At 48.6% G+C, this 25,880-nt stretch overlaps 1 protein-coding gene across 2 annotated transcripts in view; it reads left to right on the forward strand.

The window, feature by feature from the left end:
* The window catches only part of SERTAD2 (SERTA domain containing 2), a 75,127-nt gene that overhangs the window by 38,493 nt on the left and 10,754 nt on the right, over window positions 1-25,880 (forward strand). The window contains exon 1 of one of the 2 annotated variants that reach the window (XM_031599402.2): window positions 9,495-18,191. The exons of the other annotated variant lie outside the window; for it this stretch is intronic. The gene's annotated coding sequence lies outside the window, so the exon portion shown is untranslated. Of the gene's footprint in view, window positions 1-9,494; window positions 18,192-25,880 lie in introns of those variants that run through there. 2 annotated transcript variants of the gene reach the window in all.

Genomic DNA, 25,880 nt, shown 5'->3' on the forward strand with positions numbered 1-25,880 from the left:
AGGACAGTGCTGGCTTCCTCTAGGGATGAAGGAGTTACTCTAAAATATAACCAAATCTTCAAGTGACAAGAAAATCAAGGATGTGTCAGCCCATGCCAAAAATCCTACGAGAGGGAGAGTCAGCTGTGAAAATTTACCCTGTTGCTACGGAGCTCATTTTGTTGCGTATATCGTGTGAAGGAGGAATGATTAAAGAAATCAACCTGGTGAATGAACAGATGATACATTTGCCCCAGTTACAGGACAGTTACACATGCAGAAAACCTGAGACACCTTGCAGCAGTGACTGTTAATGGTCAGCTGGGGAAGCAGATTTTTTTGTTAAAGGGGTGAATGGGCTTGTTGGAAGGCAGTGGAATTCCTGTTTGTCCTATGCTGTTAAGAAAACCAGATTTGGGGAGCATTAGAAGCAGCAAAGGTTTCCATTTCCCACTGTGGAATGTTTTCTCTCTACTTCCACTGCAGGCTAATGGTGAGGAGTATGGCTGTACCAGGAGTCTGGCCAAACTGACACCTCTGTTTTCCTGAGTGCAGAGGTGATGAACCATGGATTGCAGTGGGTGAGAAATAATGGGACATCACCATCCAAAACTGGCTTCCAGCTTGGTCTGAGGGAGGCTCTGTACCCTGCTGTAGTGGATTTTCACACTAAGATGATCAGGGGGCTGGAGCGCCTCTCCTATGAAGAAAGGTTGAGGGAACTGGGCTTGTTTAGCTTGGAGAAGAGAAGGCTCTGGGGAGACCTCACTGTGGCCTTCCAGGACTGAAAGGAGAGTATAAACAGGAGGGGGAACGACTGCTTACAAGGGTGGATAGTGATAGGACAAGAGGGAATGGTTTTAAACTAAGACAGGGGAGGTTTAGGTTAGATATTAGGAGGAAGTTTTTCACACAGAGGGTGGTGAGGCACTGGAACAGGTTGCCCAAGGAGGTTGTGGATGCCCCATCCCTGGAGGCATTCAAGGCCAGGCTGGATGTGGCTCTGGGCAGCCTGGTCTGCTGGTTGGTGACCCTGCACATAGCAGGGGGGTTGAAACTAGATGACCTTAGAGGTCCTTTTCAACTCAGGCCATTCTATGATTCTATGAGGTTATGCATCTTGAATTTATGATACTTCTTTCTTTGTAGCTTACATGGCTGATCTTTGTCCCCTCTGTTGCAATTGGGTTTCTTTCTGCCTCATCCAAGCTTCTCAATTCCTAACTGCAGGCTTTTCCCAAATGAACTCCTCACCCTAAGACCTGGAAGCAGAGACGCTCCACTGTTGTTTTGGCCTTACTTCCTTACTTCCTTTTTTGAAAACACAGACTCACTCCTGACTTTGGTAACGATTCCCTTCTCCTCCTGCTATCACTAGATTGCACGTTCCTCGCAACCCCAAGTAGCCCAGAATTAGGTCACACACCACCACCTGCATCCCACTCCCTGGACAACAGGCAGTGCTTGCATCATCAGCCGGCGTGACATCCAGCAATGCACGCTGTGCGGCCGCTCGGTGAGTGGAACCGGAACGTTCCGCTCGCCCCTCGTGATACCTGCCATATGGGCACTGGGAGAGGATGGGGGAGAGCTCTGGTAATAAAGACAAAAGAGGGAGGAAGAAATAAAAGCTATAAGCTAAACTCCATCAGCACACGGGTTTTCTGCCGGTTGGTTTGGGTGATTTATAATGATGTGCGGAGCTGTGTCACCTTTATGCTGACTCGTTCCAATGCTGCCCAGAGGTCAGCCCACTGGCCTGTAAAAAATGAGTTGTTGATCTCTGGTGCTTTTGCTCGTGGCTGTACTAGCAGGGCTGCTCTGCTCGCTGTCAGGCCATTTGCAGAGCTCACCCGGGGGGCCGAAGGGGCCCACCTGGGATGTTCACTCAGCCTCTCGGCACTGGTTATTTCATTTTAGAGATCCTCGTAACGTGACCCTACGCAAGGCATAAACAAATGTTTTTCACTTAATAGGTAGAAGAGCAGCAACGCCAGCAGCCAGACTTGTAGCCTTTGCTCAACGTAATTTCTCATCTGTGTGGGTGCTTTGGGAAGCTTGCAGGAGAGCTTTCAGACTGTTAAAATGAGGTTAGCAAGGAGCATGGTGAAGCAGGGTTGGCTGCTGAAACAGATGCACTGCAGAGGAGATGGGTGCATGGGATTTAACAGCTGAGACAGGTATCTGAGCATATCAATGTTTTCTTAGGACGCATACATTGTGTTCTTCCTTCCTGAGAAGCGCTGAGAACAAATTGTCATGGAAATGTGAAATACGTTCAGTTTCTTTTGGGCTGAGTCAAGAAATGAGGGCCCTGTAGCCTGGAGAGACACGTATGAGTTCTGCGTGGGGAAAATGCACTCTAATTAGGCTGTTTGACAGATCCTGTTTCTCTTGCTCCTTCCGTAGTTTGCAGCATTCAAGGTACGTCTAGGAAACGCCTCCTGCAGTGCCCTTACATTCAGCCTGGCACACTCGCCTGTAGCCCTGTCTGCCATATGTGGATGGATGATTCTGAGCCCATGCCCTGTGCACGCCAGCTTTGTTAGTGCCCTCAGAGAGGGACTGCGTCCCTCCTGGCCAGAGTGGGTGCTGGGTCCCCTCCTCTTGCTTGGCAAAGCTTGCAGTGTTACTGTTTTGAGCAGCACTTCCCTGAAAGCTGCTAAATAGACACGTTAAGCTCTATTTTGACAATACACCCTTTTCTTGAGAGAAATGAGAAGTTTCAATTTCAGTCAGTAGCCTGTTTTTTCATTAACCTGTTTTAGTCAGCAAGTCCTGGCTGTACCGTGCTGCTTGCTCTGGCAGCCTCTTGCGAGCCTAAGAGGGGAGCAAAACCCCTGTCCTGCAGAAAGCACAAAGGGAGAAGAGGCTGTTCTACCCCAAATAGGAGAGGAGATGCAGTCAAATGAACACTCCAGTAAATGTCAAATATTTAAAATTTACAGGGCACTTTAAGCTCTGAGCAGGGTGTGAGGGGGAAGAAGAGGGTGGAGGGGAGGGGATAGAGTGAAATTAATAAACCTCTTACAACTTTTGACTTAATCTTTTCTTTGCTATTCATATAACTCAGTTATCTGCTAGTTAATAGCAGTATTTTTGATACCTCTCCAGAGCCAATGCACTGCAGACCTTCAGCCCTGTTGGGTATTTGTGCTACAGCGTATTTAACAGCCATGACAACAATTCAACAATTGTATAGCAGCCTCCCCTCCCTGTCTGAGTGTTGCAGGCACCAGAGTGTCTCCATTGGAAAACCCCTAAACACACAGTTTCAGCCAAAACTGGTTTAATGATAGTCTACTGTGAGCTTGACAGGCTTTTATAAAAAAAAAAAAAAAAAGTGCCTTTTTTTTCCCCACTCCCCTCCCCCCCAATTTTTTCTTAACTTATTTTCTCCTTTTGAAAAGGCTGCCACTGTAAAATACAAGGCGAATTAAAAAAAATAAATTGCTTTAAATTGCTTAACAGGCTTGATGAGACAAAGACTGGTGTGTTGGAGTGGCTGCAGGGAGCTCTGCGGCTGCTTTTGTATGATTTCAGAGGTGAATTTAGATGGCTGGAAGATAGATGGGTGCCAGATGCAGTTTGACACAGATTCCGGCAGCTGCTCCCGCGCGAGGTTTCATTAGCGGTGAGTTAGCCAGCAGCAGAGCTCCAGCGAGGCCCCGAACACCAAAACGCCAGCAAGAGCAGTGAAACAATGCAATATTCGCTAAGTGATTTTAATCTGTGAGATTAAATGACACCCAGTCGGCTTCCCGACTTAAAAAGCTAACGTGGTATAAAGCTGTTAATGGCATTCGCTCTATCCGGGTCCTGGTCGCGTCCGTTTATACTGCGAGTGCTTCCCCCCTCCTCACACCCCCCCAAACCCAAAATGGGAAGGGAAGGGTAGGTTTTGTGTTGGACTTGTATTTTTCCATCGTAGTCGTGTAATGTGTTTTTAACTGCGACAGGAAATATTGCCCTCGCTTGGACAAATGCTTACATTGGATTGAAGCGCTCGCACGCTCCTGCGATGCACAGGCGTAACTGTTTGAGAGATTTAGGGCCATAGTCCCTAAAGCAAATGCTTTCCTTTTTAATAGAAGGGCTTGCCCCAAAACCAGGAAGCCATTGGTATGTACCAACTTGAGGAATTTGGTTTGATTTTTAAATAAATCAGCAAACTAGGAGGGTGGAACTGCTCTTCTCCAGGAGATTTGTGTGGGGGAAGGAAGAGAAAATGGTACCAAACTGATTTCCAGTGTGAGCCAGGCTGACTGTGGTTTAAAGGGTCTCTGGGGGCCCGATGGGCTGCCTTTGGGGGTCCTGCCTGTGGCAGGTCTGGCGTTACATCCAAACCAGCCTTGGGTGTTTCTGATTACTCTAACCAGTGTACTTCTGACCAGAGGAGTCCTTCCCTCTGTTAGCTGGGAGAAAGTACATAAAGCAACAAGGAAACAAAAAAATCTCCTCTTTCCTTCCACACGTGTCATCTAAACATTGACATTCCATATTTAACTGCTGGTGTCAAGCTGCTGCAATCACTTTGAGTCGTTTCCTATCCTCAAGTAAGCAGACAAAACAGCTTTTTTCCAATTAATATGCAAGCTGAATACAGACAGGTTGCCTTTCAGTCTCAACCACAGTTTGTTTGTGAATGTAACAATTCTGTGTCTAGATGCCTTCAGTAAGCACCCCATGCATGGCTTCAATTAAGCTTTCTATATTGAGAAAGTATGCCTTAATTTAGCAGGTTAAAGATATCTCTGTTACATCAGTTTGTTCACAGTGTGTTGTGACCTAATCAACTAGAGATGTGAGCCATTTCACGAGGAGTAATTACTCAACAACAAAAAATGTCTCTTTCCTAATAGCTGGGAGTGAGTTGGCTAATTGGAATCCATTTTGGTAGTGGCAGGTCAGCAATCAAGAGGTGACTTTCTGGCTGGCTTCTAGGTGGGAGGGAGAAGCTGAAATGCAGAGCCTGGGGTTGCTGCAAGAGCATCGCTGCCACTCAGGAGCCCTGCAGTGACCCATGTGTGCCCCAGTGATGCTGTGACACGGTTTGGCCAAACCCCATTCCTGGATGCTTTTGGGGGAAGGAATTTGTGAGTGGGCTGGAAATGCCAGACCTGCTCTCGAGCATTGTGAAATAGCTCTGATTTTTTTTTATTGTTACTGGAGGCGGGGGAGGGGGGGGGAGTTCAGTGATGACTTTATCATGTGACGGGTCTTCTGCATTGCCTGTTTGGCCGTGGTGAGGAGATGGTGTGAAGTTTAGAGATGCTGCTTATTATGTCTCTACTAGGAATAGCTTATGACAGTGATGGAACAGTTTTTGCTTTCAGCACTCCATCGCTTAGGAGCATGGACTGCTAATCCAGCTACAGAGGTGCCACGCTGAGGCAGCTTTTAGATGACCCCACTGGTTGCTGTCCTGTTTTTCTACTTTCCCAGCAGATGTATAATTTGAGGTGCACTCTGATTTTATTCCCTCCCCCTTGCCCCGCTTCGGCTTCAAATTTTGCTGGGAGGGAGGTGGAGAGGAAAATCCTCATGAATTAACATTATTTCCCTGGTGGGCTTTGCTGCCATTTTATCTAATTACGCCTGCTGTTTTCTAGATCACATTGTAAGCATTTGCATGAAGGGGCTTTCACTTACCTCCTCAAGTAAATTAAATAACAGCCCTTAGGCTGGGCTGACAGCATAATGCATTTTCATGTGGGAGATCAACAGCTCCCATACCTTGAGATGGGAAATGCTGAAATATGAGGGCAACTCTGTGCTTTGTCTTGGGTTAGGGCAACCAGAATGTGTGTGAGCTACCTTGCAAATGCCCGTGCCTGACTCTCGTGCTGTGTTGGCTCTGTTGGGAAGAGGAGGACACGTGGGAGACCGTAGTGAAGGCCACAGGGAGCAGATTGTCGTTCTTGGCTCACTGGGATCCACAGGCTACGTGTAAGATGTGCAGGAAAGCTGGGGAAAGCCAGCCTGTTGTCAGCACATGTAAATGCACAGCCCTATTGGAGAGCACCAAGGGATCTGCAAAAGAGGAAAGACTGAAAGCCACAGGCGTAAAGCAAATGAGAGGTGCAGCTCTGCCCTGAGGACAGTGTGACTCGTGGATGGAGGAGACTGGACCTGTCTTGAGAGCTCTGAAAATCAAAACACTTGGATTTGACTTTCATTTCCACAATAAGCTTCTATTAGCCACCCAGCAGTTTCTTTCCCTCTGCTGCGTTCCTTCAATTTGCAAAATGAGACAGTGCTGTCTGCTGAAATGACGGTCCGTTGCTTGCTTTGCCTGACCGTTACTCCAGCCCCAGGAGCTGCCCTCATTCAGAGCATCCAGAGCCCTAGCAGCAGCCTGGGGGGTGACCCAGTTCCTCCCCAACGTGGCCTAGCGAGCAGTCAGTGAGCAAGGAGGAGACGAAGCCATCTCCTAGGGCAGGCAGGGAATTTCCTCTCTGCTCTGGCTTGCTAATCCTGGTCATTACTGAGGGGGTCAGCAACTCGAGTCTGCCTAGCTAGTGGTTTCTGCATGCTGGGGAGCCTTTCAGGTATTTCATGGCAACAAAGAGGGGCTGGACATTTCCTCATAGCTTGCTGTGGAGCCCTGTGATGACAGCAGCCCTATCAGTAGTTGTATTTCTGATGCTGAAGAGCCTTTTAGCTTTTGCTGCTAATTCTTCTTTCCTGGTGTCATTGCCTAGGGATTAAGGAAGTCATGCAGATCACCAAGATCTGCTGGAAGGAGTCTGTAGTGACTCACTTCTGACTGAGGACTTCTGCTGGAGGAGAAGCACAGTTGACTTGTTTTTCTTTTGAGTTTTCTTTTCCATCGAAACTTAGTTCCATGTTGAAGGTGAGTGAGAACTGGTTAATGTGATGGGGTAAGGATACTTTTTAACTTGCATGTTAAAGCACTGAAAGCAGAGAACTATTCTTTTCAGGTAACTACTGCATCTCAGTGTCTGAGACTCAATTTGAATGCTGGTGAGATTTACCAAATAAAAAACCCATCTTTCACTTCGTTCAGGCTTGGCCTCATGCCTCAAATACACGGAGCTTAGCTCAGGAGCAGCTTGCAGTTTGTATCACAGAACCAGCCAGTGTAATTCCTGAAGGATGGCAGTGGGACACACTGCATCTCCCCCGATGTGTCAGTGTGCTCAGATGGCTGCAGCAGGACACAGGAGAGTGAGTGGTCACCACGAGGTGGCTGTGGGACAGGCTGAGGAGGCACTAGCCCTCACAAACCAGTAATTATGGCTTAACATGTCAGTCGTCTTTTTAGCATGAATGTGCATGAAATTCCTGATGTGAGACATGGCTGCTTTTAACAGGTTAGGTGAGATGACTCGGGACTGATACAGCTTCTGCAAGTGACTGGGTAGTATATGTCCCATTATTATTCACTTCTTGTGGATGTTAGACAGCTTTCTAACAATTCATGATATATCTCAAGCTCCCATCCCCTTCTCTTTTTTTTTTTTTTTTTTTTTTTTTAATTTTATTATTATTATTATTATTATTCAAACTCCTGCTGTACACATCCCCCAAGGAGGTGGGAGGGCGGGTTGGTGGGAGATGACTTGGCTTTGTTGGAACTTCACTTAATGCAGGGTGGGGGCAGAGAAAATGAAGCTAAATTACGCAGATCCCGAAGGCACAGCAAGTGTGCTACATCACTTGTGAGCATGACTAGAACTGAAAATGAATCACAGCCTTGTTAGACGCTGTATGTGTCAGTGCATGTGGGCAGAAATATCATTCAGTGAGAGGGAGAAAAAGACAGAGGGAGAGACTGAATCTTTTAAAGTGTGCTGGTCCCACTGAAGTAGTTGTAGTATTTAATCTAATGGGTGAGATCAGGGAAATGGTGGAACAGCTTCCATAGGATGCTTTGCTACATCGATTTCTCTTCCTTTCTGAATGTTCAGGAGAAGTCTGGACCTCTCAGCAATGTCTGAAGTTTTTTCTAAACCAGAAAATGCTACAACTGCAAGTTCAGATTTGTACTTGCTTTCAAGTTCATCATACTACCACCAAGATTTATTTTGGGGTGAGATTTGAATGCGGAGTTGCTTCAGCCTGAGAGTGCATTTTGCATTAGGAAGCAAATTTGATGTGCTCTTCCTGTAGACTTTTGATGGTGCACACACACACACAAATACACTGGCACACCCATGTGCACATCAAGCTATTTTTCCATATTCCAGTTTAAAAAAATACATCTCCATTCTGGATCTGTAATCTCAACTCTTGCAGCTGTGTAATTTGAAAAGGGCTCATCTCTAAAGTGGAAATTGGTTTTGCAGTTAGGCCATATAGGAAAAGAGCTATGGCAGGTGATTTGATGGAAAGCTACTGGGATCAGCTGACCTCTACAATCTGCTATATGTGTTTTTGCTCCAGCAGACGCTTAACACAAATGATAGCAATGTTACTCAAGATGCATTTGTGCTTTCTACAGGGACATATCCATGCCAGCTAGCAAACAATCATCATCTTAAAATTCCCCACCTGGACGCCCAAACACTTTTTTGAAGCCAGATGGAGTAAATCAGTATTCCTTCACAGATTTTGGCTTTGCATTTCTGTATGTTGTGCCTAGTCCTGCAGTCCTTTCCTTCCCTCTTACTTCTCCAGTACAGCACATGAATGCATTCATGGAGTATGGATCAGATTGCCAGGTGCTTCTATCCTCTGGTCTGATCCTGCCACTTCTGTATGCAGACATTTTCCTCTCATTTCTTCTGGTTTTGAGGTGCTGAGCACTCATACAGGTGGGAGAACCTAGCTCAAGTCTGCAGTGTGCATTATGCGTGTTTTGGAGTTGTTCTCCTCCACAAAGGAAGCAATCTTACCTTCCTAGGAAACACTGCAGTTCAAATCTCTTTGAGGATGGAAAGGGGAATTTATCCCCTTTCTTGAAGCATGAGATCATCTTTGCTCAGAGTGAGCTGGAAGCTATGGGAAGATGGAGATGCTCCCCAAACAACACCTAATGGAAGAGCTTGGTTGCTGACAGCACCAGACCACTAATGAAAACTTTAAGGAATTAAAAAAATAACAACGAAACAGCAAACAAGCACACAATAAACCAACAGATTTTTAAAATTTCCTTCACTACCTGTTACAAGAATATAGAGCTCTTTGTGTAGGTATTGTGGGCACTTCAGACTAGACAGGCTCCTGTGAAAGCAAAGATGCTACTTCACAGCCTGAAGTTTAACAAGAACAAACTTGTGTTTGTTTTTTTAATTATTATTATTTTTTCCTCTTCTCCTGTTTATGTGCCCTTAGTTTCTCATCCATCCTGTGCTCATATGGCTACATTTCTTGTTGACTGGAGGTTTGTTCTCTTCCAGGCTGGTCCATGCTTAGTCCCCAGCCTACCTTCCAGTATCTCCTACAGGCTTTTTATTCTAGCCACACTTCTGCCTGAATCCACACTGGATAGGAGTTCTTCTTTTAGTGGGAAAGCTGTTGCCCTGTCTGTCTGACACATGAAAGCAACTCATCAGCCCGGGTGAGTTAATGCGAGCTGCAGAAACTCCAGGAATCCTGAGGTGATGGTTGAAAGTGCTTTCTCTGCGAAGCACAGCCCGTGCTGCCTGCTGCCCGTGGCACTTGTTTTGTGGCACACTTGGATCCTATTACCAGGCTCTTCTGCTGGATTTAGGAAGATTGTGTGCAGAAGAAAGCAGGTGGTCTTTGCTGGTAATGTTTGCAGGCACTGGCCCATGACATCTTGTATGGTTAAAAGCTGATGATTGTAGACACTAGCAGGAGTTTAAAAAAAGCAGCTAGAGATGTGTGGCTTCTCCTTTATCCCCCTCCCCACAGACCAGGTGCTCTGTACTTTCTGAACACAGTGGTTTCTGAACGTTAAGAAGCATGTCAACTGTCTCCAGCTGAGGACACAGTGCTGCACCTCCCTCTGCACCAACACAAAAAATAAGAAGAGAAAAAGAAAGAAAAAACACCATCAGTAACTCTTGAAAATCCTGATCATCATGTGGCATTGCTAGAATGTCCTTACTAACCAAACAGAATGGGAGTAGCCTGTGATTTTCTGACTCTTAGACATGACTGCTTTGGGAGAAAGACAAGGAAGGGATCCATATTTGCAACAAGAAAAAGGTTTTAATTACTTAGAGCAAGAACATGTTCTGAAGAGTAAAGATTTTAGACTTAATGTGCATGGAACAAAAGGCCGTTGTGTGCTATGTACAAGAGTTGCTGAGAGTTTGTATTCTGCCCTTTTTTTTTTTCTGTGGGAGTTATTTCCTGTTGTTGACTAGAGTTCTTTATTTAGAACCACCTAGCTACTGAATGATGGCTAGCTCGCAAAGAGAAAAAGTATGATTAAAACTTTCTAAGGCATATTTCAACATCTTCTCACTTGCATTAATTTGTGGTGGACCTTTGCTGGATAAATGTTCAAAACAACAAATGCATTTTCCACTCCTTATCAGCCGTGACAGCTAACAAAAACATGCTGGGGGGCTGAGGGCTTTTCCCTGAACATCTCATGGAAGATGGCGTTTCAGTAACAAATGTGGCTTGTTGTGTTTTGAAAACCAAAACAAACCCACCAAACTCCTGGTCTCCCTCCTCCCTGCTAAGAGTAAAGATGCAGCATTTTAAAGGGGCCACTCCTGATGGACCCCACTATTATGGCAGGAGTGCAGCAAGCACTTGCACGTTCCCAGCTATTCTGATGAGAAAGTGTTTCCTTTGCTGAGCGCTGCCAGAAAGAAGAGGTTTTTGGCTGCTGACCTGCATGAGAACACCATTTGTGTACATGTGTCGAGTCAAATTATCAGCATTTTGACATACGTTTCACTTCTTCTTTTGCTCCCATGGCATGGGCTGAACATTCAGCTAAGGAAAGTGAGCAGAAGAACAGGTTGAAAAAGAAGTTTTAACCTGAAGGTTAACAATACTGAGTTATAAATGTGAAAATGCAAGCAAAGTGGCTGAGGTTACTGATTTTTTTGTTTAGCAGGAATCATGCTAGGAATGTCCCCTGGGTGTGGATGGTTAGCAAATGCCCCAGGCCACGAGATAGCAGATGGACAGTCACCCCTGCTGAACCAGGCCTGGGAGCTCTCTCAGGAGTTTTGACTTCTGGTTGGCTCTTGCAAGGAGGCTGGTGCCTTCCTGGGAAACAACAGGCTGCTCCTGCTTCTGCACACAGGTTGTGGGACAGGAGTGATGGCTGCCTGCACCCTAACAGCAGCTCACATCTTTCCTCCTGCAAATAAAACTGATGGCAGCTGGTTAGAAAAACTGGGGCTCTGCAGGAAAGGGAATCTCTCTGAAGGAATCTCTCTGAAGGAGAGGACTTTGGAAGCCTTTTGCCCATCCCCTTGTGCTGGCTGGGAGAAGAAGTCGCTGTCTCAGCTGCTGTGGACTTCAGCTGGCTTTCCCAACACTCTGCCATCCTGCCTGTAGCATAGCTTCTTTCTTCTTTCAAACGCTGTCAGATACTGCTGGAGGAGAGAGATGGGGGTAAGCAGGCAGGAGGGCTGCCTCACCCCTCTCCCAGAGCCAGTTTTTGGCTCTCTGAAGTCACTTTGAGAAGAGGGAGAGAGCAAGTGAGGGCTGTGAGAGGATGAACAATGGTGGATCTTTGGCTTTCTTCTTTGTCCTGGTGACATTCCAGGAGAACTGGGTGGGGTTTGCAAGGCTTTAATCTATCTTTGCTTGGGAATACCGAGTAGGTGTAAATCTCTCTTAGCCTTTGGCTAATGGTCACTATACGAAGAGCTTCCTTCAAAGTGAGAGCGTAAAAAAGGTTTGGAGAGAACATAAATGAGCCTGTACCATTCCCTTTTTCTTTAATAAGCTAACATCCCTTTCTGCCCATTACAGGACAGTTTTAGGCAAGGCTGAGAAGCTCAGGCTTCACCCACAGTCTGTTTACGTGCACATACAATACAGGCATTTGCTGACTCGTGCTGGTAAGGGAACTGGGGGAATGCAGAGAGAGCAAATGAATCATTTCCACTTACATCGTCAGTACAAGCATCAGATATGACCATTCCCTCTTTTTACAGATCTGTTTTTTGCACATGATTAATGAATTCATGCATTCTGTGAAGGGTTAAAACAGAGAGATTTGTGCATTCATTGCACTGACTCAATGAGTTCAGTTCTAGATGGTCTTCATTTATTCGTAGTGGAACAGAACGGCAGTAGGAGTTTATGCTACATCTGATGTTCTTGTGATAGTTGCTGGTTGTTTTTTTTTTTTTTTTTTTTTTTTTTTTCCTGGCTTCTTTTTCTTCTCATCTAAATTTGACTCTGCAAATTCTACTGTATTATTGGGGTTTGGGGTTTTTCTAGAAGAAATTGTGTAGGTCACTTGCTGCCTAAAATTAGACTCCTAGAAGGCTGTCTGTCTAAAAGGAGTTCAGATTACCACTGTCTGTGAAGAATGCTGCATCTGGGACAGTTGGAAGGATTTCTTGTTGCAAGTTTGGATCACCCTGAAAATCCCCATATCTCACTTGGTAAACACTGCTGAACCGAGTGGTTCTACAAAGCCAATTGGAAATGCCCAAGCCCTCCACGTGGTATAGGAGCTTCATGTGCTGTACCAGTCTGCCAGCAGAAGCTGCTGAGAATAGGTGCATTTGATTGGATGTCAGTCTACTAACTTGTGTTTTCATTTAAGTAAGGGCTGAAACATTTTTTTTTCTTTTTTTCCCCTCGGTAATGCATCTGAGCACGAGCATATTATTCTCCAGTGACTCCAGTAGTTTTAAGTGCTATGTAAGATTTGCAGCACTGCATCATCCTACATCAACACCATAGCTACGACACCATTTAGCTTGCGCCATCACAGCCTCAGACACCCCAATACTGCTGCACTGTTCTTTGATGCCACACATCTGAGCAGGAATCTCCACGTCTGTAAGCCTCTCGTCACCTGCTGGTGGCCCCGTTTGGTCTATCGAGCCATCGGCATTTCAACAAGCTTGAGCAGTGCTAAACGTATTCCAGCGTGCCTATGCAGACAGACAACCTTCTTCCAGGTTTCAAATGTGTTTAAGAAGACAGCGGGGTATGTCTGCACTCCAGAAATGCATGGCTCCACGCAGAGCTCAGCTTCTGAAAAGGAGCTGCCATGTGTGAAGCCAGGTTGGAGGAGCTGCTGTCCTGTGGGGAACGGGGAGCAGAGCATCCATCAGCCTTACAGACGTGGTGGCACCCTTTGTGCTAATGAGGCACACGTGTGGCTCTCATGTTGGACAGCCCTGTGTTGTGGAGGTTTTCAGGATCAGGTTGGGATTGTGCAGGAGACCAGTGGGTGGCCTAAGGCTTCTGGCTTGATTTCAGTGACATCTGTTTACACCAGTGGTTAATTAGGCCCGAAGACCGGCCATCTCTCTGAATTTCCCCCCCCTGCTTCTGTGTTGTTGTTGTTTTCCTTTATTTGAAGTATTCCCTCTTGGTTGTAAAACAGAGCCTTCAGTTCTATCCATGGATTTTTTTCTCTTAATGTACTGGCCCCCAGTATTAGATGAGTATCAGAGTATCGACCTAGCCTCTCTTCAGAGAAGTAACTAAGTGTTCCAGAAGAGAATGGCTTGTGCCTTGGAGAGGCTGAGAGCGAGCACTGAAAGGAGAAATAAAAAAGCAGCATTTCACAGCCCCAGATTGTTTAAAACTTAACACAATGTGAAGCACAGTCCACTGCATCTTCAGAAGCGTGAGTGCAAAGCAGGGGCTGACTGAGGATCCGGTGTGCTGCACAGCTTTGGTGTGAACAGCACGGCCTGGCTCCACAGCAAAGCACATCTCGCCAGAGATGCAGCCTGAACAGAATATGGGAAAGAACAAGGACGTCTGTGAGAAGGCAGAAAGATGTGTGAGTAGCTGGTGATGGCAGGCAGGCAGTGCACACTTTGTCAGGGGACGGAGCTTTTCAGCTGGAGCAACGATGATGCACACCAGCAGACTCCAGAGCACTGGGAGTGCTCAGGGAATTACAGAGGGAGGGAGTCATCTCAGTGCACGAGGAATGCAGCAAAACCTCCTCTGACTAAGCCAGCTAATGCACGTTGCTTTTTTTTTTTTTTTCTTTCCTGATAATCCAGTTCCATAATATTTCCTTAATAATTTAATACCTGAAGAGTAGCAGCCCTTTTGCAAAGCGTTCAAATCATGAAGTCTCTCTTTCAGACAAAACCTTGCCCCTCTTGTCCTTGAAATGCTCTGGGGTTTTTTACCAGGTATAACTACTTTAGTTAAGGTGTTGTTTGTTGCTTTTCTTTAATTCCTTAATGAATTCCCCATGTGGCACAGCCCTTGGTCCTGCCAAGCCCCAGCTTTACATTACTAGACTCTATGGGCCTGATCCTGCACCACTTGAAGCCACAGTTTTTAAGAACAGACGTTGGCATTGAAATCTGCAGCAAGTTTTAGAATAAGCACACGGAGGAGGTTAGTTGTGCTCAGAACACTGATTCATGAGCTCCGTGGTTTTTGCATATCTGTTCATTTTACCTAAGTAAGACCAACTGCCCAATTGGACATGAAATATATGATACTGCATTAGAAGTAAGGCTGCATTTGGTCATGCTCATTAATTAAACTGATTTCTCCTGTAGTTGTTTGTTATTTTTTTTCCTAGAGAACTAACAGAGAATGATAATTAAGCATATTATGCATTCTAGGGAATGATGTTTCTCCTCCTGCCACAGGAACATTAGAGGAGAAAAACAGGAACTAAAGCAGAAAATCTTAAGAAGAAATAAAAAAGAAAAAGCTAAAATTGGAGTGAGAAGGGGGAGCATTCCTTCCTTCTGTTTCAACTGATTCCTCTGTGCCTCAGGACGTGCGTGGCAGCCTTGTTACAGTGGATGAGTTGCACCAGCAGGAAAAAAAAACAGAAGCCAACTGAAATCTAAAGCAAAGCAACACAGCTTTCCACAGGTGCAGCTCAGCTCCCTGGTGATGCGTGACTGCAGTAATGCAGCACTCTAATTTATTTATTTTCTGAGTGGATTGTTTTTATTTGCAACTGACCCTTGCTTAAGAAAACCATTAGTGCTTCAGTCTCAGTCCTGCTGCTGAGCATCTCTCCCTGCTGATCCACTGCTGTTGCTGTTGTCATCGCCTGGCCACGGCTCCGTCCAGAAGGCCATGATTGATCCTGAGCTGGGCTCAGTGGGGATGTCTTGAGGCTTTGTGATGGTTAATGATGTTTAATTCACGCCTTCACTCTTGGGCTTAGAACCATAGATTCATAGACTGTCCTGGGTTGAAAAGGACCACAATGATCATCTGGTTTCAATCCCCCTACTATGTGCAGGGTCACCAACCACCAGACCAGGCTGCCCAGAGCCACATCCAGCGTGGCCTTGAATGCCTCCAGGGATGGGGCATCCACAACCTCCTTGGGCAGCCTGTTCCAATGCATCACCACCCTCTGAGTGGTTCTTCCCCATGGGATCTGTTTTGCACAGTGGACGGCACTGCACCCAGTGGGATGAGCACCTTTGGCTGTAGGCAGGCCCCTAGGTTAGCTTTTCCCAAGTTATTGGTGCTGGTAGGGTCTTGCTTTGCAGGAAGTTGTCTGCTGGGGGGCAGTGTTAGATACTTCTCTGTCACCCCCTGTGTGCACTAATGCCAAAGCATCTAGGGAGGGAGTCAAGATGTTTTGTTCTTAAAATTACCAGGTGAAACCCTTAATATGTACTGCGATTAGAAAGGCCAGGGATGCAGTTAGAAACTGAGGAAACTGTTCACTGTGTCTTTCTTTTTTCTTTTTCTCTTTTTTGAACAACTTGAGAGATGCTGACGTCCCAGTGCACTAAAGATTGCCCGTTTCCTAACTAGCACTCATGTTGATAGCCAGAGATTACCTGGCCATCTGTAATATTTCTAATGAATTGCCCTAGGAAGTCTTGTGTCTGTTATCCCCCCCCAATCTTTAATTTGTCTGTTAATTGATTTATGCTTAATACAGGATGGCTTTTGAATGCTCTAAAGGAGACCTGGGCAGACTCTGTCATTTCTCAAAGACAGCACTGTGTTTGGGCTGTGCCTGTGGCTCGTGTCAGGTCAGAACCCTACAGAGAAACACAATTTGGTTCCTTCCCATGTAGTTTGTACCCTCTTATGCGAGCAGCTCAATGGCCTGCCCCTTGAAGGCTTTTCCCCCAGCTCCTGTGGTTTCTGGGAGCCTCTGCCAACTCACTTCCCTGCCCAACATTTCATGGCTCAGGCACAGGCTGTTTCTAAGCTCACTGACATGTTTGGGCAAATTGCTGGGCCTTGCAGATACCTCCTGGCCAGACTGCTGCGGAGCTGAGCTTCCCAGCCAGAAAGGTCTCCTGAAACCCCACTGCAGGCCACGGGAGTTGCAATCAGCAATAGGATTGTTGCTGTGTTGCCTTACCTCATCCTAGAGGAGGACGCAGCAAAGCGAAGGCAGGAACTCCGCTCGGATCGATTCGTGTTGTGACCTGTGCTCATCTGAGAGTGCTTCTGAGCGTGGATGCAGGTTGTACTCGTTGTGTTCGGAGGAATGATCTGAGTTACAGTGTGACTGTAAACTCCTGCCAAGAAAGGCCCAGGGGAGTTACAGTAGGAAACAGAAGGGGTGGTGAGTTTTCTCTTAGACTAGCATAAAATTGGAGCAACCTAGCAAAGTCACAAGTGCTCACAGCTCACACTTTGGTAAAGGCTTGGGCCTTTTGCTGCCAAGTATTACATGGCAAGACTGAGGCCTTGCATGTCAGAGTAGAGCCCAGCTGCTTATTTAGCAAATGTTTGTGGTTATGCCTATAGCCCTGGTGATAGCATGCACACACCCAGGCAAAGCGGCCGTAAGACTGCTGTGGACTTTGAGCTCCAGAAGGCAGGCACTGCTGGGCTGCATGTGTCCCCAGCACGGTTACACACAGCCAGATCCCACTGTGGGATCTGTCACTGTCCAGAGCAACCGCCAAAACAAATGGGGGAAGGTCTATACAGCCCATATCAGAACTCTCAAGGGAGGGGGGGAAATGTAGTATTGTATTGAGTGAGCAAAGGGGTCAGGATTTACGGGACTGTAAACTACAGAAGGCTTAATTCTGCTCTTAAATATGCCAGGGAGATCTCAGAGCCATTGCTGCAGTTGTCCCCCCCCCACTCAGCAGTGTGAAGGGTGCAGAACATGACCCTGACATTTGGCTTCAAAAAAACCACAAACTGATGAACATCAGACTGTTCTGGCTGTCTTTTGAAAAGGCTGAAGCTCACTGGGCAGGAGCCACTGGTCTCCTAAAGAAAATGAAGCTTTTCCTTTCATTTAGTGACTTTTGGTAACGCTGACTATAGTTTTGGAAGTCTTGCTTGCTGAATTTCCGCACCTGTCTGCTGGGAGGTATCCAGCAAGGGGAAACCCTGCTTTTAATTTCTGCTGCCTGCTGACCGAGTTGCTTACTGGGGACAGAACTCTGAGGAGAGGTGAGATGGGGCCACACTTATGGCGTCAGTGGTAGGAAATAGCAGCCTCAGTGCTTTAAATCCCAGCTGTATGGGGTCCCTTCAGTTGTCATTTTAAGGGTATATATGTGTGTGTACTCTTAAACCTGTATAATACAGTTTTAAGTGATCTTTTTTTGTGTGTGTGTGTGCAAGCACCGTTCTTTTCAGTCTTCTGCTTGGACGTGGAACTCTGTCTCTAGCTTGGCCTTCAGCTCGATTGATCCCAAATCGCTACGGGACTTTCAGAGCCTACTGCCTAAGCCATAGCAAGGAGCGCGCATCGCCTTTACGGCGGCTCTTCCAGCTCTGTCGGTCCGGAGTCCGAGCGCTGGAGGCGCGGTGCCGCCGGGGCTGCGGGTCGGGCACGGGCACGCGTGGGGGAGGACGAGGAGGAGGAGGAAGGAGGGAGGCGGGGGAGGAAGGCCGGGTGAGGCGGGGCCGTGACGCGGGCCGGAGGGCGAGGAGCTCGCCGGAGCCGCCCCTGGCGTCAGCGCTGGCGGCAAGGGCTGGAGCCGGGGCTGCTCCCGCCTCCTCCTCCTCCTCCTCCTCCCTCCTCCTCCTCCATTGTATAATGCTGCGTGATCGAGCGGAGGCTTAAATCCTCCTCCTCCTCTTCCTCCTCCTCCGCACCCCGGCGCAGCGCGGGAGCGCCATATGGAGCTGCTGTGAGGGGCGAGAGCCGGCGCCCCGCGTGCTCGAGTTGCCGGCTGGAGCCGCATGTGGTGAGCGAGCGGGGCCGGGGGCGGCGGTGGGGGGACGTGGGGCGGCCCCCGGGGCTGCGCGCTGCCGGCGGCGGGTCCCCGCTGCAGCCGCACCGGAGCCGGGCCGTGCCGTGCCGTGCCGTGCCGAGAGCCGCTCTCCGGCCGGAGAGGGGCGCGGGGCAGGTGCGCGAGGCTCCGTGCACTTTTAATCGATAAAAAGTACGTCGCATCCCGCTGCGAGCGACCGCGGCGCGTCCCGACAGCCGGAGGGGTGCAGCCTCACCGGGAGCGAGCGGGGGGTTGAGGGGCACCGAAGGGTGGCGGCGGGCGAGCCGGGCGACGTGAGAGCTTGTGCTGTGCCGGAGCGAGGCTGACATATGGCCGGGCATGCCTGCACCTCTTCTGGGCTGCGTTAGGGCAGGGGATTAGCGGGGCTTCCCCCCCACGCTCCCTGATAGCGCAGCCGAGAGGAGCGGGAGGTGGTGGGGGGAGGTCGTGGACAGGGGTTGTTCGGCTTTGGAAAGCGGTGTGTTCGTTGTGACTTCCTGCGGGGGAAGCGCCGGGGGGTTGGGGGGGGGGGGGGTCTTGGAGCAAAATCTTCTTTGCGGTGCCCCTCTCGTTCAGGTGTTCGCTGCCTCGCTCGTGTCGGTGTGTCGGTCGTGGAAGGACGAGCTCTCCTTAAGAGCAGAAATAGGAGTGCGGTTACCTGCTGTTATTTCTTTGCGCTTTCACGAGCGCATCTGGAAAACTCCGGGGCGCTTGTGTTGGAAATCTGTGGGGAGGTTCCTGCGCTGTCCTTTGAGCCCCTCGCTGGCTAATTGGCAGTGACACGGCTGTAACGTGAAACGAACGTGCCCGTTTCACCTGCTGGCCCCCTCACCCGACGCGGGGCACAGCATGTCGCGGCTCTGTTTGGCAGCCCGTGTTCAGACAAGTGCAAACTCCCTGCTCAGGGAAGCGCAGGCTTCTCCAACGGGTGCCCGGGGACGGCACGGTGGCTCTCTGTGCCGTCGCAGGGTGCTGGATTTGGCCACTGCAGGACGTGCTATTGCTCGAACAATGGTGGTGGAGGGCTCGGCTGCCCCCTAACATCAGCTCTCTGCTGTGTGTAGGAGCGAACGCTTCCTATCGGTGTGAGTTGAAAAGGCAGTGACTGCCTTTCTATTCCCACTTGTAGGGGCTCACCTGTATAAAATACTCTCTCCAAATGCGTTGGAGACGCACAGAAGTGCAGGGGAAGCCTTTGCAATGGCAAAGCAGCAATGAATTGTGAAGTTGCTGTTGATTATTCCGTGTCTCACCTTAGAAATGAAGCAGTCGGTTAGGCAGGGTGAGTTAGAAGTTGCCTTTTCTGCCTAAAGTTAAAATGCACACCTTTCCACTGAAGAAGCTGGTATCTTTTGTATCTGATTTAACGTAATGTGCTCGTGGTGGTGTTTGAGACAGGAGGAGGGTGAGCAATTTGTGCTGCCAGATAGGTATATTAGAGCACATCCTAGGGAATTCTTCCATTGTCCAGGCAAGCATTGCAGCATCTGAAGTAACAGCTGGAGATCTTCCTCCTTTCGTGACTGCTCCTACTTCCATTTAAGTTTGGTAGTAAAATCCACCCACTCCTTTTGGGCAGGAACTGGATTGGACTGCTAACAAATGAAGCCAGGCTTTGTGCATGTAAAACCCGACTTTGATTTTTTATGTCAGGCTGATTTCTGTTTCTCTGAAGCTGATTAAAAACAAACAAGAAACTTGCTAGCCGTAGGTACTTCAGGTTTTGTCTCAAGTAGCCTTGAAGAGCATTAACTACGTCTGTAGGTGCTGATCTATGAAGAAGTGTAATTATATTCCTTTATACACCTGCTGTATTTCTATGGAAAAGACAAAGTAATGCCACCATTTCTCAGCATTTAGGTGCAAATAATAGCCTAAAAAATCTAAGCGTTCCAGTCCTCTGCCTGAGAGGCATGGAGGAGTTTAAGGCCATGCATTACTACCAAGGAAGCCCTCCAATTCAATACTCTACATTCAGGAACTCTGACTTCTTTCACACTGATGTAAAACACTCCTGGCACAGTTCTTCTCCACGAGCGCTCGCACCAGACAGGTGATCCAAAATACTTGTGACTATTTCTGCTTTTATGTAACATCTGAAAGTGTAACCTGTCAAGCGGGGGGAAAGGCGGTGCTTTGGAAGTGTAAGTAGTTTGCTGGTGATCTGCTTTTTGTAAGGCTGCAGAGATGCACCCTCTCCCAAGCTGGCTGTGCGCAGGCGGCTCAGGAGGAGCCGGCTCCGGTTGCAGCAGCTCCTCAGCACACACACGCACCAATCAGTGCCAGCAACGGCAGCTTCCAGCTCCCAGGTCCAAAGATCAGGAGCGCACCGAAGGAGGGAGCAAGGTCCAGTTTAAATGGAGGCAGGCTGGCGGCACAGACCGAACCCCCTGCTAATGAACGGTGTGGAGCAGGTGGAATTGGCCGAGCTGAGAGCAGCGCTGACTTCCTTCAGGGCCAGGCAGTGCACGTTGGCTGCCTCTTGATCTCTGTCGGTCTCAAGGGCTGTGCTGCCTTCAAGAAGTGCCTGCTTTCTGTACGTGGAGAGGGACCCTCCGACACGTGGTAGTTCTTTAATTCTTTTACAAACAAAGTCAGTCCTTGTGTTTGCTGGAGTGGAGGCTTCAGGTTTTTTTTGGTTTGTTCAGCATTACCAGTGCAAACACACACACACACACACACACACACACACACACACACACACACACAAAAGAGAATAAAACAACAAAGCTGACTGTTGTACACAAGCAGGGAAAGCAAACCTTGTAAATGCAGCACTAACTGTGCCGTTGGGTGCCCTGGAGTGGAGCAGAAAGCTGAAAGCAGGCGTGTGGCTGGGAGGTGGCAGGGCTGTGCCCTCCCTGCTGCATGGAATAGAAACGACGCAGAGACTGGCGGAGTCGGTTGCCGTGAGCATGTGAGATGCTCTGTCACCACGAGGAGGATGGGAGGACCTGTGAAGGTGTGCTCCACCTGTGGCTGGGAGATTCCTCCAGCTCGAAGGGGAACTCCTGCCTGGGGAAGAGCCGCTTCAAGGGCATTTCCCAGGGAGAGCTGGGGTGGCCTCCACCAGAGCGAGCACTCCTGAAGACTAGCAGGAGTGGCTGGAGTCAGTGCTGAGAAGCAAGGTGCTGGAGAGGCCTGGAGGAGCCACAAAGCCACCAGAAGAGTGAGTTTTTGCCTCCTGCTTGTCCCTTCACTGGGGCCAGGGCTTGGCTAGCACAAGGGAGGCAGCAGCACAGCGTGTCAGAGGAGCTGTCAATATGGGGCCCTGTGTTAGGTGAGTTCCAGCTGTTATCCCCCAGTGAAGGTCCGCAGTCACTCCTCTGCCCTGCATGGTATGTAATGGCTGGTATTGCCATACAACACTGTGCTTTTCAACCACCAGAACCCCTAAGTCTTTCTCTGTAGTGCTGCTCTCAATGAATTGGCTGTGGATGCTCCGTCCCTGGAGGTGTTCAAGGCCAGGTTGGATGGAGCACTGGGCAACCTGGTCTGGTACCAGATCTGGAGCCCCACCTGTGGCAGAGAGGTTGGAATGATGATCCTTAGGGTCCCTTCCAACACAAGCCGTTCTATGATGCTGTGACATCTGAAGTTGCCAACCTATATAACCCGGTTGGTGTCTTGACAAGTGGTGGGCCTAATGAGGAATTTCTCATTTAAATTACACTGGGATTGAGTTTGAAGTGGCGTTGAATGGCACGACTCTCAGTTTGTGTGATTATTAGGAGCCGAAGCTTGTTTACCTTGCTTTCACATTGGTAAGACGTATTAGATTTCATCTGACAGCTTCTGCTTCCAGGGAAGTTCGAATAAAAATGTGTTCCAGTATGTTAAGAACACAAAAAAGAAAAGTGCAAATGTGGGTTGTTTTCTTTCATGTTATTTTTAAAACTGGGCGGTATATGGAAGTAGCAGAAGAAAGAAGTTCCTTTTTCAAAGGAACCCTGACTAGCTGTGAAGACATAAACTGGCCCAAAAGCTGGCTTGGGTGATGTCCAATGAGTAAAGCTGTTCTATCACTCCCTGATCTCCCCCAGAAACTCTGTGCCTCTGGAGCCACGCTTGCCTCTGATGGAAATACGACAATTATCAGCTCCTTCCTCAGCAGTCCCTGAGGTTCCCTGCAGAGCTGCCTGTAACTTCAGTCCTTTAAAACCTCCTGTCGTGCCAGGCAGGCGGTGAGGGTGAGCGAGCTGTGCTATAGAAAGAACCGCCCATGATTGGAGGTAAACTATGCGGATATATGTTGGGGTGGAGGTTGAAAGGAGCGTGGAGGGCATATTTGAAGCAAACTGTACAACTGCTACAGCAGGTCTGACTAGTTTCAGGTGCCTAAAGGCAGCTTTGTCTCCACTTCAGGTAGCTGCAAAATGAAGTTTTAAAACCTAATTCAGAAATGCACCATCATCTTCCGGCGCCTCCACAAACCCTTTACTCTTGGTGTGTTTTTACAGGCAGCCTTTCACCAGGGGAAGAAAGTGCTTTAATAGGTACACGTGCACGCATATCGTTTGCATATTTTTAAAAGACACATTTCATCAAGATAGGAGGCGGGCGTGCATGCACAAACCACAGTGTTTTTTCAGCTAGTGGTAACGCTTTGCTTTATCTCCGCGTGCCAGTGTACGTGTGTGCCAGTGAGAGAGAGCTGTCTGCATGTGAGCTCTGCCCATAGCGCAGTGTGCTGCCGCTCGCTCCATGTGCCCATCCCCGTGCAGGAGCAATGACTCACAGTGCTGCCAGCGGAGGGATTTTGACCGGGGCAACTTTCATGCTGGCTGTCCCAGGGGCCCGATAACTCGCTTGGGTTCCCCTCCTGCACTCAAGCACATGCTCTCTTTCACCCTCCTGCTCCATCTGGCTCTTTGGAGCAGCCCTTCCCCTCTCCTCCCCTAACCGAGGCATTACACAAACGCCTCACAAAGGAACAGAGGCACCACCAAGTTGTTGGTGTGCGTGCCTGTGTCGCTCAGCACTCAGCTTTCTGCATGCCCTGCTTCTCCTTGCTGCCAGTGCAGCTCACGTCATACATCTGTGTCGTGTGTGTGTTTTGTCTGCTTGTTTAATAGTGAGGAAAACTAGCATCATAACCTCTTGGGGGATGTGAATGGGCTGCTCTGGTCAAATACAAAATGAGTTTCAGGACTCTCGTTTCAGTTTCCCCATCTCCTTTTGTATTTTCCACTCCTGATTCCCGGAATGGGAATTGGGTTTTTATTCGGCACTGAGTTGACCTATGGGAAGCACGCTTCAAAGTACAAACTGAGTACATACACTGTTAAAATATGCTGTTAGAAAAGCATCCCTGTGTTAGTTAAAATGATTTGTTTGAGAACTTCTGCAGTACTTCAAACACTGCGGGTTGCGCGGGGGCTATTTGGAATGGCACTGCTTCGCTGCAGTTGTTTTCATCGTGCAATCCAACAGGTGCTGTGAAAAATGAAATCCCTTTCCTCTCTGGCCGTGGCTGCTGCACGCTGAGAGCAGTTCAAGGCTGGCCAAAGGTCCCTTTATCAGCTCTCAGAGGGCTCCTTGGGCGGACATGAAAACGTTTCAACAAACGCGAGCGCTGCAGCGTGCCGGGCTGAAAGGCCATGGGTGAGACAATGTGATAACATCACTGAGCGCTGTCTTAGCAAACTTTCGTGTCAAACTTTAACTTTGTTGTTGTTGTTCTCATTGGTGGAGAAACGTCCTGCAGTTTTACCACCTCCCTGCAAGAGAACTGGGGCCAGCGAGCGCTTGCCACTGAATTCACTGTTTGCAGGGCTGCGTTCCTTTATCGAAGCAACAGCGTTGAAAGCAACTCGAGTGCAGCATAGCTGCTTTATGGAGTGCCAGGGAAATGCCTTCTGTTCTAATCTTTGGTTTTTGCTTCTTTTAACTTTCAGTAGCGAGAAACGAATTAACGAAACGAAACCTACAGGCCGGGAACTAAAATGACTTGTCATTGCTGGGATGTGCTTTGCATTTTGCAGCACACGTTTCTTTGGAGGTTTTTGCTCTTCCCTTTCCTCCCCCCGGTTCGCTGCTTTTCAGTTTGACTGTGATAATTTATTCAGCACTGTTTTCAGAGCAATAACCTACTTTTTGGCAAACCGTTCGGTTCTTTCTGCAGCAGTGTGGATATTTTTTTTTCCCCGTGCGTTGATGGAGGACCAAGGACGAGGGGGAAAACAAGCTATCTGTGGGGAAAAGGCACTGTGATACACTCGAAAGCAAGGACTCTAACCAAGCAATTATAAATACACGTGGAAAACTCTCTTATTATCCACAAAGGAGTCTGGTCCCTCTTGGATGCACACACAGCTCCCATTAACCTCTATGGGAATGTTACGCAGCCAGCAGAGATGGGTCTACAGTGCACACAAAAAATACCAGCTAGCCCATGGTGTGTGCCAATAGAGATGTCTTGTGGCGTACAGCACAGCATCACCGTGATCTATTGCTTCCAGTGGCACTGCTGAGGAGGAGGGATGTGTTGGTCGTGCTGTTTCATCCTTCTCCCTTAGAGGCTGACCGGTAGCATCGTGTCTTGTAATATTAGTAGGGAAAAGGGAGTGTTTGTTAATCTGTGTCACTTTCTGATGGCCGCAGTTGCTCTTTCAGGTTGTTTCAAATATGATTTACAATGAGCCTCTTCCCAGCCACGCTCTCGCTCTGCCCTGCAAGCTCTGGAGTGGGAAGAGAAGAGGAAGGTGGCTGGCTTGAGGCTGAGCCAGGCCCAAGAGCGGCATACAGCCATCTTCATTGCTGCTCCACGAGATGCCGGCCCTGCTTCTCCCCGCACACAGACCTTGGCGTTCCAGTGGGACTGGCAGCTGCTGGGTGAGGGGCACGAGTGCCAGGAGCAGCATGGACTTGGGCGAGCTGCTTGGCAGATCCCAAGGAGCCTGTGTGTGGAAGCGCTTGAGTGCTTTTCAGGTGACTGCAAGCAGAGCTTACTGAATCATCAGCTCATCCCGCAGTAGAGTCTGAGAAGCCGGCCTAACGTAGTGCCTGGTTTTATTTACCGTGGCTCTCATTTCCTACTACTGATGCCCAGGTGTGTTATGCAGATCCTAATCCTTCAGCTTTTGACACTGGCAGCAGACAGAGCCGCTCAGCCTGCGTGCACCCAGTGCTGTATGACTTGATTTGTGCTTGGCAGGCCTGGCGGCTTCCTTAGGGCTGCCACGTGGAGCCTGAATTTGAGAAGAACCTTGGCTGGGCTCAATGGGGTGGCGCTGCAAAAGGTGGGGCCGCAGCAAATCCCGTCCTGGGGGGGCTGAATAGCGGGGTCTGCACAGAGGGCATCGTGTCCTGTGATCACCCCTCGAGCCACGGCTCCCAGTGGCAGTCTGCCACCAAGGCCCACGCCAAGGTGGTTTGAGACATTTGCAATAGACGCGTCTTCTGCTGGGCAATCCCTTTTTCCAGTAAACACCGCCGCCTTGTACGTGAATAAGGGCTGTTTTGGACAAAGGTTTTCTAGCCTCAGAATGCTGCCTAGCAGCTCTACCTGCTCCCTGCGCTGAAACAAGCCGTCCTCGTTGCTCATAGCTGGGCTGCAGTGCTCCCAGCTAACCTGCATCGTCTTGTTCCCCTCCTGCTTCTGCCAGGGCAGATTTTAATGGCTTAACGAGCTAACAAGTGCCCGTCTGATTTAAACTTGTA

This window comes from Phasianus colchicus, chromosome 2 (assembly GCF_987193195.1).
Source record: "Phasianus colchicus chromosome 2, bPhaCol1.hap1.1, whole genome shotgun sequence".
NCBI lineage: Eukaryota > Metazoa > Chordata > Aves > Galliformes > Phasianidae > Phasianus > Phasianus colchicus.